This window comes from Patagioenas fasciata, chromosome 2 (assembly GCF_037038585.1).
Source record: "Patagioenas fasciata isolate bPatFas1 chromosome 2, bPatFas1.hap1, whole genome shotgun sequence".
NCBI lineage: Eukaryota > Metazoa > Chordata > Aves > Columbiformes > Columbidae > Patagioenas > Patagioenas fasciata.
The window spans coordinates 22953033-22965954 of NC_092521.1; the positions used below are offsets into that span (position 1 = coordinate 22953033).

General features: G+C 42.0%; 1 long non-coding RNA gene across 1 annotated transcript; it reads left to right on the forward strand.

Moving 5' to 3' along the window:
• The first annotated feature begins 2042 nt into the window (after positions 1 to 2042).
• Positions 2043 to 8895, forward strand: LOC139827343 (uncharacterized). The gene is made up of 5 exons (XR_011737861.1): positions 2043 to 2118; positions 2238 to 2295; positions 4118 to 4251; positions 6192 to 6393; positions 8180 to 8895. It is a non-coding gene; the product is annotated as an uncharacterized lncRNA (long non-coding RNA).
• The last annotated feature ends 4027 nt before the right edge of the window (positions 8896 to 12922 follow it).

Genomic DNA, 12922 nt, shown 5'->3' on the forward strand with positions numbered 1-12922 from the left:
AGAGTACCACTGCGAATAAAACAGTTTTGTCAAGTGACCCTGACCCCTGCTTGTGCTGCTGGAGATCACTCTGATTGAGCAGCATAAAACTGAGCATTGTCTTTGCGATAGAGATACAACTGTGAAAGAGAAGAGGCAAAGCTTGGAGGGAAGCCCAAAATGAAGTGCCTTGGGCTGCAGTTTGTCTAACATCATATACTTCTGGATGTGTGAGATGCCCATGATATGATGTGGATGCCCAGGATAGTGTGCAAGCCCATAACCTACCAGTGGCCAGAGACCTTATTTGGGGGCTTGGTAGACACCATGAATCTCCGAGTGCTGTGAAAAACTCCAGGAGGATGTTGTGTTGGTGAGACATGCACAAAGGAAACTAAAAGGGAGGATCTCACCACCCCTAGCTGTAGAGCTGTGTCACAAATTTCCCATCTTTTAACATGTCCATTGACTTGGTGGACAGCTTTTCTTGTTATGCCTGTGGCACATGAAGGTATCTCTCAGGCTCGGGTGTAGGCAGTATTTGCCCAGTGCACGCAACATGCAAGACCTGGTGGGATGTAAGTCTTGTTTGTCTGGAACGCAGGATGTGAAAAACCCTGCAAAAAGGCTCAAGGTTATTTTTGGAGAGCCTACTAATAATTTCCTTTACTCTCTGCATTTCCTCCTCCTGGGTCATTTTCATTATCCATATGTCTTTAGTTGTGGGAAGAGGGGTGGGGGAGGTGCCAGCATTAACCAAGAGGCGAAGTGTGAAGTAACGCGAGTGGCACTTTACAGAGGGCACTGGCCATGACCATGTGGGTGGAGATGGTCTATGCTGACTGCGAGCCTTCTCCAGCCCATCTCATGGTGATGGAGCCTTCCCTTACAAATTAGGCATTTTCCTTCCCAACTCCTTTGCTGACAAAACAGATGGAAAAATGTTCACATGTTGATCTTGACATGACATTCCAGCCATGATGAGGACCTCTGCTGTGCCTTCTGCTTACATGGAGGAGCTCAAGCCTTCTACTTTTGCATATGTTTTAAATATCTTTCTTTGAGATTTTTGCCTTGCTATTTTTCCCGACTTTCCAATTTTGAATAAGAGGTGAAGAAATCAATCAAAGGAGAGTTGCCAAAAATGCCTGACACATTTGTATACAGAGTCTCTTCAGACCAGACTCTTCTGAATAACTGGTCAATAAAGTGGGTTTCCTACTGAGCAGCCCTGCATTCATACTGGTATTTCAGCTCAGGCTTTGTATAAACATACATTCAGCAGAGGCTTCTCAAACTAATTGCATTTATTTACACATGAGAAATCTGTCTCAAGAACTTATTTCTACCATGACCAGCTGAAAGACTACTAAACGGTACAATAATGGCTTTTAAATTACAGTAGATGTTGAGGCAGACCTGCTAACAAGGTCGATTTTCTGTGAATTGAAATGTTCCTTTTTCATGGGTTTGTGCTGTGCCCGTGTCCTTGCCTGTCTAGAGCAGCAGGCTCCGGGGGGTGTTCTGAAGGCTTCATTAAAAAATGCTTTATGAAAACCCTCTGATCTCAGGAGCAGGCAAGAGAGACAGCATCTGTATAACCTTGCCATTTGTACAAAACAGGGGGTGAGCACCTCTCCCTAATGTCCACTCCTTTTAATGCTTTAAATAGCTCTCCTTGACACATGGCAATGAGAATGGCTTACTGACAAGTTTCTCTTAGCCCCGTGGCTACAAAGTCTGTTCTCTAAAGAAAAATAGATGTGGAGACCATTTGGCTTGAACCCCCTTAAGCAAGTGAATAAAATTAATCAGCTGTCTTTTAACTCTGATTCATTTTTCCTTTAATTCAATTTACAAAAATGTGCAGGCAGAGTCTGAGCCCCCGGGTATATTAACATTAATAAAACACAATTAAGCAAATGTTATTATGTTGCCAGCAACAAAAGGAATGCCCTTGAGTATACAGCTTCTCCTTGCCATAATAAATACGCAGACACAAGAACTGTATCTGCAACCCATTGCTTAAGCTGTCTTAAAAAACCAAAATACCTACTTTAGTTAATACAAAGAAACTAGCAGGAAAAGACTGAAAGTTAACACACCAAGACACCTGAAGAGGAGAAATGAGAGGGACAGGTAGGAAAGTTTTGCATTTTGTGGTCAAATTTAAAGGTTTGGCTTTGATCAATTAGTGTGAGTTGCAGAGCATTTGACTAAGACCTTTGAGAATGATCACATTTTCTCATTGCTTCTAGAGTGTGCCACAATCAAAACTGCACTCCTAGCAAGAACAGAGGAATAAAAACTAATAAGGTAAGAGATCAGCCACATTAATAATAAAAAAGGAAAACAGATGAAAAAAAAAATCTAGTTTTTTTTTTTTTTTTTAAATGAAAACTGACTTTTTAATGTGACCAGAAATATATATATATATATATTCATGTATTCTGCATGTTTTGGAATAACACCTGATAAATTAGGATATATATAAGGAAGTTAACTTATGTGATAATGCAGACTTTGCAGTTCCAGACTAGCTATGTGCATGCTGTGTGGGAGCTATTAATAGAAGAACCCTGATTTATCAAACTCAACAGGGAAGTCCATTCATCATTATACCAATAGTAACACTTTACATAGTGATACCGCTCCTCAAAGCACTGAATTAACTGCTGTCAGGTAATTGTTAAAAATATCAACAAAATGCAAGCATCTGGTCAACAGCATTAAAGTTGCTCCTTTGGCATTTCATTCTGAATATGGAAGTGTGTATTTCAAAAGACTGGGTTTCACAGCTTGTGTAGTGCAGAGAATATTTTTAACCCCAGGTACTGAGGTTATCTATTATTTTTTATTTTCTTGGACTCTTTTCCTCATTGCTTGTAGCTCTGCCAAGTTAGGATGAACATTTATGATAATCCACTGGATGACTCTGAGTCCCTTTGTTGTTTCATGAAAAAAAGTGATTAATTGTTCCTGAGAAGGGACTAGGGACTTTGTTTTGCCAGGTTGCAATCCCTGAGTGCATTCGACTGCAATTCTTTAATGAGTTAGTCCTTTGGGGAAAACAAAATTAATTTGAAAGAGTGCCTTTTCCCTTATGATAAACATTGCCCATGTTGTGGGGCTTATGGGTGCTCCTGCCTGCAGCCGTCACTGCTGCAGGTGGCCGTGAGCTCTCATGTTCTCCCGGTGCTTTGTGTTGGACTGAGGTAGGAGAGGTTTGTCCCATCTGAACCCCAGGGGTCTACCTGCAAATAAGTGGTGCCTGTTATCCAGAGGATAAACTGGCCACAGCAGATGTAAAGCTGGCCATGATGCTGTTGCTTTTGGCACATTTCATTGCCTGTCCAGGTGGGGCTGCAGGGCTGGAGGTGGGAGCTCACCCAGGGGCTTGGTGCCTCCAGCCCTACCTCTGAGCCTTGCCAGCTCCTGTTTTTCTTCTGATGCAATTTTCTGTAGAAAGGCCAGCAATGGCGATTGATCAGTGACAGGAATAGCATCAGCAACAAAAAGGAGGTGAACGCAGAGAAGGAAAAAGGGAAAGGGAAAGGAAAAGGGAAAGGGAAGGGGAAGGGGAAGGGGAAGGGGAAGGGGAAGGGGAAGGGGAAGGGGAAGGGGAAGAGGAAGTAAAGGAGAGGGGAGGAGAGGGGAGGAGAGGGGAGGAGAGGGGAGGAGAGGGGAGGAGAGGGGAGGAGAGGGGAGGAGAGGAAAGGAAAGGAGAGGAAAGGAGAGGAAAGGAGAGGAAAGGAGAGGAAAGGAAAGGAAAGGAAAGGAAAGGAAAGGAAAGGAAAGGAAAGGAAAGGAAAGGAAAGGAAAGGAAAGGAAAGGAAAGGAAAGGAAAGGAAAGGAAAGGAAAGGAAAGGAAAGGAAAGGAAAGGAAAGGAAAGGAAAGGAAAGGAGGAAGGAAAAAGGGAAGGAAAAAGGGAAGGAAAAAGGGAAGGGAGTTGGAGGAATAATTCCAAATAAATAGGAAACAACTCAGGAAAGATGTATGAACTATATAAGGAAAACCCAAGAAAGGCTGGAGTTATTATATTTACTCAAGAGAAGACTGACACATGATAGCCATTTTCAAGTACGTCAGACCTTGCTAAAAAAATGTGTATTGTTCTTTATGTCTGCTCCATCACAGCAAGCAGGATTGGAGCAGCGGAGGCTTGGGTCAGAGATTTCCCAATATTGTTGAATTTCTGGGAGAGCCAAGCAAGTGAGCAAAGTGGCAAAGGACACTGTCTGCTGCTGGGGTTTGGAGGTTTGAGGAAACAGGTAAAGTGTTATTGATTAGAAATGGTTTATGTAAAATTTATCCTGACTCAGTGATTAGGGTTGGACTAAATGACTCCTTGAGCCTGTGCCAGCCCTATTCACTGGGATTTCTACCATGCATAAACTCCAGTGTAGGTCTGACCTAGCTGGAATGTTTTTGTCATTAAGCAAAACAAAAGGCTTATACATGTGATGTCAAATTACGTACTGCAAATTAAAACTTTAAGTAATTATACATGGCCTGTTCACATTGTATTTATGTTTTTTGAATGTTATTTTAGTTCACAGCGTATAAATAACAAGTTGAGAATTGCTGTCCTTAATTGAATCCATCTCTACTTTTCTGTGAGAGAGATTTCCATTTTTAACAGACTCTTTGTGATCCACTGGGGGTTATTGGAGGATTTTTTTCATTGTTGCTAGGCAGCTTCCTCCATGCCAGCAGACAGACACTGCTGGGTATGTCATGGCTAATTAAAAAAATCTCTACATTTTTGAGTACACAGCAGCCCAAGTTTTTAAAGCTTGCTGCTCAGGATAAGGACAATTTAATTGGTATGAGGACTGATGAGATAAAATAAGAACAATTGTGCAGTGTTCTAAAATAATTTCTTGTTTACAGTCCCCTGGATCCACTGAGAGAATGAAGTGGCAAATATCTAGATATTATTTATTTGTCAGAAAAAAAAGCATTGAGCTGGACTACTCCGACATTGATTTTGCCCAAGCAATTTCAAAGAATCAGGTATCACATACAAATACAATAATAATAAATATAAGAATATTTAACATGGAATAATCTGGATTTTTTAAAGGGGCATAAATTGTTTAATTTCTGCAATGCTGTTTGCAGTTAAAAAGCTGTTTCAAGTCATTACCAACTCCACAACGGCCGTTTTGTTAGAAGATTGGTCAACAGAGTAGGTAATAATGCCTCTGCAGAATGGGCTGAGGAGATTTTATCTCAAGACAGACTAGTACTTGGTGCTAAGCAAGAGCAAAGGTGGTATCTCTGCCTGGTGGGTCCCTGGGCAGGGGAGGTGTGTTATGCTACTGGGTACGGCATCTGCTGCACTGCATATCCCTGGAAAGCATCCTGTGCAGGGGGACAAGGCTGCCTGGTTTACAACATTAGGTAGCTTTTCTTCTGGTGACTTGCACAGGCTGTCAGTGCATACAGTTAGCAAATATTAGAGAAGAGTCTTTGTGTGAGTTAAATGTTCACATGATTGCTTTGACCTCCTTTCACCCTCAAGGGAGCATCAGAAACTTATTACTTTTGCAGAGAGTAATACAGGCCAAAGGATACATATTCATTTAATCTCTTAGGAAGTCACCATTTAAAAAAAAAATATTGAATGGCAGACTGAAGCACAGGGATTATAGAAGCTGAGAACACCTGATACAGATATGGACATTTATTGGAGGGAATAGGTTTAGTAGGTCCTTGGGTTTTTTTATTTTTCTTTGAAGGGTTTGCTTTTAATCTGGATCTAGTTCAGGGAAATGAACAAACTGAAAGAAGCTTTAAACTGCTTCTGCAGCTTGACAAAAAATAGATTTGTAGGGATCCTTGTGGAAACTTAGGAAGTCTTTATAGATACTTTTTACATAAGGTAGGTGATAGCCTTACAGGGAAGCTTGGAACTGACAGCAGAAGCTGCCACGTTTTTCTCTTCTTTTAAACCTTATTTTCCCAGTTTGTTTTTCTTTGCCTACCCCTTCCTCTCTAAGTATACTGTAATTCTTTTACCTGTTCATGTAAACCACATTTTTTATCACAATCGTACGGCGGTCGGTCTTTGTGTCTGGTACTTCTTCCACCGGTGTGGATCTGGACTGGTGACCTTTCTTTCCTTGACAAAGGTAGATGTTTTAACTGTCACGTCTGCTATTGGCCTCAGAGAGAATAAAGTTTTGTTCAATCTCTATTAAAACAGGAAATCTGTGTTGAAGCGGAGACCTTGCTGATTTCTCTGGAATCCCTGATGCCTTTTAAAAATAGGATTCATGTGAACTGTGTCTGTAGAGAAGTGGCACATTCAGTCCCAAGCCTGGACTGGCCATGACCGACACGAGGACAACCTGACCATTGGCTGACACAAGGAAGCTGAATGTGGTGAAGCTCGTGATGAAGACAGGGTAACTAGCTGAGAAATGGGAATACCTGTAACCAGTGGAGCAAAGGATTAATTTATCTTTTAACTAAAAAAATTAGCATATCCTTTCTCATTCAGTGGTGGTTTGGAGGAATGGTGTCAGGGTACTGTCAACGAGGAGCCTCATTGCTCACCCCAGCACTGCTATTGCACAGCATGGTGCGTGGCAGAGCTCATGCAACCTGGGGTGGACACGTTTACCCTGGGAGCCCACAGAATAATTCAGAGGCCATTGCATTCTGCAGGAGCATAATTATATTTGTAAGCCTTGAGGGATGCTCCGCAGCCACCTTCAGGATTGAATATTAAATGGCTGTGCTAGCTGTAGCCCCTGGGATCTGACCCCCTCTGTTTGCAAACTGTGGTAGCAATGTCAGAGCTGGTAGCAGTGGGGTTGGGGACCGTGAGATGGGGCCAAAGGAGGGGTTCATTCAGAAAGCCTGGTCTCTGCTAGGGGGAAGTTTGGGCTATTTTCTGTGCCACACTGTACCTCACCAAATATCTGTGGTGGGGGAAGGAAGGGCAGACAGAGTGGAAAAGTATAAAGGAAAAGATCTGAGTTCGTCCAGGATTCTGTATATCTGTTGGATTGTCAAAAATGCTGAGCATGTGCAGTTCCTGTTGCCATGAAGAGACTGTATTTATAGTAACAATTTTTAACATTTGAGGAAAAAGGATTCATACAGTGGCATATCCCATTTTCTGTGTTCCTACAAACATACCTCAACTGCCTCTACCAGTGTAGGTAATCTGCTTAGTGTTTATGTCATATATTCCTTTGAATTCTGCTTAAAATGACATCTATTGTTGCTTTCCAGTACTCTTCCTCTCTGCCTCAAATTCTTCTTCTTTCTCCCCTTGTTGTTCCTATGGGAAAAAGCAAAACAAGCCCATTTTGTGCTGGGGTTATTGACCCTGGATTGCTGCAAAACTTCTATCTCAGTGATGAGGCTGAGACCTAAGAGCTGGAGGATAGTTTCTTGACATGCAGTCGCTAAGGCACTGGGGCTTTTCACACAGAAGGATTTTTTTAAATAAATCTGTAAATCCTTTTAGTATTAAAATACTGCAGAAAGTGCTTTCAAGTTCATTTTAGGGCAGTCTCTGACGACCTAAATCTCCTGGCAGGCATCTTTCACATCCACTTAGCAGGTCAGTCTGTCATATTTTGGCACTGCAGTGGCTCTCCTCTATCCCACCTCCTCAATGCTGCACGCTGAGCATTTACTCTTCAGAAGATGCTTCTGCAGCAGGCTTGTGTGGAATTGACTTTCTCCAGCCTTTGAGGACGGACTCCAGGAATGATGCTGATCTCAGCTGCAGGCAACGCTGGCACGGCCCCGGCAGTGCTCTCAGCAGGCGCAGGAGGAGGAGGAAGGCTAAGTGCCCCATCTCTGTTGGCCAAAACAGCATCTCACCTAATTCTGAGAGAGAAATGGATCCAGCACTGCAACCCTGCTACTGAAGGGGTTTTTGTTGGCCTTAAAATCTCAGTGAAAGGCAAAAAGTAACATGATTACATTAAGACACAATTCAATTACAAGAGGAAAACTGTCCAAAATCAAAGATTGGCCATTCTCAGTACATTTATTTGATATTAAGGTCTGTTTTAACTTTCACTGTGGAGCGAAGGATGGGTTCAATTAACTCCTTGATTTCTTGTTTTAAAAGAAATCAGGTTTTCTTGAACACTGGGGTGGAAATACCATGATTTTATACATGTCTAGGGCAGTAAATTATTCATATGAATTTTGTTTTGATCAAAACAGAGGTTTGCCCAAATTGAAGACCAGATCACAGTATTTACTGGGACACGTCAAACTGCATTATATACCCAAACGATCGGCACGTCTCCATCCATCATTGGGTGCTGCAGCACAGACCTGTTTGCTGGTGGCCAGGGAAGAACACGGACTGTGAACCCAGACCTGCTGGGGGGGTTTCCATGTATAATGGCATATGTGCGTGTGCAGCCCCAAGGTTCGTTCAACAAGGGGGTGGTCTCTGAATGACAGCCGCAGGAAACATTATCAGGTTTGATCTTCAGTGAATTGTGAAGAAACAGCATCATAAGGTATGTCCACTAGTCACTTGTATATGGCAGGTGAAACTGAGCTTTTAAAAATTGTTCCATAATATTTCTTTGCAAGAGTATGTTCAGGATCAAACATCAGAATGCAGTGTTCTATAATTACACTGGTTTATGGAGCTGTCATCACCACGTCAAGGCATCTAAGAAACTAGAATTTGGCTTTTATTTAAAAAAAAAAAAAAAAAGTCTTTTAAGAAGGATGTTGCCTTTCAAATATTTAAAAAGAAACAGGACATGGCCAAGTTAAAATGGACTGGCAGTTCTTTTAAAGGCTGAATTTATATTTAATTAACTACTGATAAGAATGAAAACGGTCTATCCAGATTTTGTCTGAGTTAAATACATTTCTCTGCCTTAGTTATACCTTTGAAATATACAGTCGGAATATATTAATTACAGGTTTGTGACACTGTAACTGGTGAAACAGAAGCCTGCACCTTTTCTGCATTAAAACATCACTGAACCGTTAATGGCTGTTGTCCCATCATTAAATGGGAGCCAATTTCCTGTTACATACCCACCTGTATTTGCACTTGGTAATAGCACCAGTAGGAGGGTGAATGCTAGAGATAATAAATAATTCTCCCCTGAACTGCTAGTTTAATTTATTTTAAAAAATGCTTTTGCCACATCAATGAACACTTTGATGAGGACCTTTTTTCATAATTTTCTTAGTTTTTTTGGATTTTGCAGAGAGGATTGTATAATTTAGGATAACAGTTTGCTCTGCATTGAAACAGTTTAATTGTTGAACTAGATCAAACAGAAAAAAAAATCACCTCTCCAGACTCTTAATTTGAGTCTGAAACACACACTCTACTGTCAGCACTCCTTGGTTGATGGTACCTCCTTCAGTAATTATATTGCAGCTTTTCTCCTCTTCTTTTTCTTTTAAAATGGTGATTGCAGCGGTATTTACAGAATGTCGAGATGCCATGTACGTGAAATGCATCCAAAGAAGGACATCTTTGTGGAAAGATTCAGCAGCTGGAGTTCTAGTGGTTGTGCCATGTGGTGGGATTTGTACCCACAAGAGTTAGAAAGCCTTCAGGTCCCTAGTGATAGTGATGTGAGCAGAAAGAGAAAAAAAGAAACTGGAGAAAAAGAGAAAGGTACTCTTATACCAACAAGTTCCTCAATTAGATGAAAACATTTTGCAGCAGGAGATTTAACGGAGTGGCAGGTGTATTTTCTATTCACCCCTCTCTCCCAGCATCCAGCCTATTTGTTGCTGTTATGTACTTCTGCCCACCTCTGGGAGGGCAGATGCAATGCAAGATGTTTTTGGAGATACTGGGACTACCTCTCTCCATCAGCCCTTACCCAAAGGCTGCAGGACCACGGCCACAGCATGCCTCATCCATTGTCCTCTTGAGACTCACAAACCTGCTGATCCTCCCTGCCCAGTAGATCTGTGTTGCCCTGTGCACTGCTGGGGAGGACATGGCTTTCTATGACACAGTCAGGAGAGCAGGAGGTCCTCTCCAGGCCTTCTCCTTCCCCACTGTCCCCACAGATCAGTTTGTGCTCAGCGGGGCAGATTAAAAAAATGCAGGAATGGAGAAGATGCTACATACTGGCAGATGTTGGGCTGAAGGCACTTGACGTTGCAGAAGCAGCAGTGCCTCACAGCTTTGGTACGGTTTGTTCTCATGTCCCCAAAGGGCCTCTGTTTTGCCATGGTTCCTCTCATACACTCTTGGCACGAATTCCCACACCGAGGATGGGCACAGGTTTGGTTTCAGAGGCACAAACATAGCTGAGTTTTCAGAAATGCAGGCGCATAATGTCGCAGCAGGCAGCTCACAGTCATGCTAACAGAGAAGAGATTAAATAAATCTTTCCTATTATTTATCTTGCTGCTTTTTCTCACTCTATCTTACACCACGCTCCGTGGAGGTGCCTGACTTAGAGACAGACCTTTAAGATGCTACTAAGAATAATTGTTCTCATGAAAAGAAGAGATCTGTAGAGAGATGCTTTAGCAGAGGAGCAGTTGAGCAGCTGAGCAGTGGGGTGAAGGGGAGGGAGGAACTGAATGAAAGAGAGCAGCTGAGATAAGAAGGGATAGAAAAATACTTCTAGCACTGTAGAGGTGATGGTGTGTGTCTGTTAGTGCAAACTACAGTGATGCTAATAGGTTTCTTCAATACCCAAAGAAAGTGTACCCATGAACCACAGATTTAGAGTTCACTAATATTGTAGTCAAGGGCTCCAAAGTAACTTGTGCCAGCAAAGCTCCTTAAGAGAAAGTAATTAAAGTGAGGAAATGAGAGAGCTTAGAGTAACATGTCAGTACAAGGAGCTATATTAAGAAAGTGCTTCATTAAGGCAGTGTTCTTCATAATGTAAGCAGGGTGTTTTTCAAGTACAAATATATGTTTGCAAATGTACCAATTGGAGTTAGTAACAGCATCAGCACATATTTCCATTTCTTTACCTTGGTCAAAAGAGTGATTTGAAAAAGGCCTTTGTGGGTAAGAGGAAGCACACACTTTACCTTTGTATGGGAGGTCCCATGTGACATTCCCATTACATTCCTGTGTGCTTGTATTTTCATGCCCTGGGCTGTGGAGAGCAGGCTGTGAGCATTGCCTGCTGCCCAGGGCCCCCGGCTCCTGCTGCTGCATTCCTGCATGACCTTTTGCAGTTTGATGAGGTCTGGCTTTTCAAAATTATCCCTGAATTCCAGCTGCTAGATGTCAGACGACATGATCTAATTTTTCAGAAATGCAGATCCTTCTTGTCTGTGATTTGTAGTGTCAAGAATAGCCATGAAATCTGGAGCGATTGTTGAATGACATCCAGCTGAAGCCCATGTTTGTGAATGCATTTCACAGCCTTGGAGGTTAATATCAATCTTTTAAGATTTAGTCCCAGAATTACAGTCATTTAATTAAAAAACCCACACCAAAACCCCAAACCCATCTCTGCGCTTCAGTTGCCTCTCCAGTACCACAACCTACTTTGGGTTTCTATTGGAGTTTTATTTGTTAATGTTTGTTTGCTGCCACCCAATACTTATTAGAGAAAGTGCCTTGCAAGCAATGACAGCAGTAACCTCTCAGCCTGGAGCAGACTGGGGGGAGACATCACAGCTACAGCTTCCTCACAAGGGGAGGAGAAGGGGCAGGCACTGATCTCTTCTCTGTGGCGACCAATGACAGAACCCAAGGGAATGTCAGGAAGATGTGCCAGGGGAGGTTCAGGTTGGACATTAGGAAAAGGTTCTTCACCCAGAGGGTGGTGCAGCAGTGGAACAGGCTCCCCAGGGAGGTGTCACGGCCCCAAGCCTGACAGTATTAAAGAAGCAACTGGACAACACCCTCAGACACATTGATTTTGGGGTTGTCACATGCAGGGACAGGAGTTGGACTCGATGATCATTGTGGGTCCCTTCCAACTCAGAACATTCGATGAATTCTATGAATGGAGTTATTTGCTGTTCATTTTACATATCCAAAAACATTCTGCTAAACAATACATAAGGAATAATTTAATTACAAACTCAACACAATCCCTGTAACCTACAGGAAAATAATTTATCTCTAGTTACACAGAGTCTCTTTCTCATGAGTCTTGTTATTGGATGCCATTACATGGAAATTGGTACTGAGGTCTCAAGTTGTCTTTAACCAGGACATTGTATCCCAGTATCCTGGTGTGTGTCTGATCTGCTCCTGGGCTAAACTTCCCCTGCAGTTTCAACCAAATGCCACAATCCTTATGTCTAACCCTGATATATCACCGAGTGTCGGGGATGCTGCAGCCCCTTGATGTTCATTGGCAGGCTGAACATGGTGCAAGGAAACCAGATTTATCATCTAATAAGGCCTAATGTAGTATGTGAATTTTTAAAAACTTAGCAGATTACAGCATGTTAGTTTAGAAAAACATGCATGAACCTTAGCTTCCCATAAGAAGAGGGCAATAGAATGTGCTAAGATGACAGGTACTTTTTCAACAAGTAAATAAACTGATTGAAATAGGTCACTTATGCAAGGAAGGAGTTATATTTTGGAAGCACATTTCTTCTGATTGTGCGTTTTGTAATGATATGTAATGGGTGCATCTTTTCAGAAATTGCATGGTATTAAGGCTTGCTCTGAGCTTGTATATTTTTATAAAAAACCACACACTGGTGATGTGATTCCTTCCCACATGCTTTTTTTTTCCTGAAGGATGTTTGCATCTACCACCTTTCCAGTGAACTTTGTCTTTCTTTTGCTTATTATAACTATGTTAGTGACTGAATTAAACAAACCTGAGTGAAGCAAGCTGCTTCTTCTAGATATAGAAGCATGGCTAGAGGTAACGCTAATAACTTTTTTATATACAGTTACCATGGAGACTTGTCAATGAGTTTTAATTTGGCTTGATTGGTGTATGAATCTCAGAGTTTTGTAAAGGCTCGCCTGGG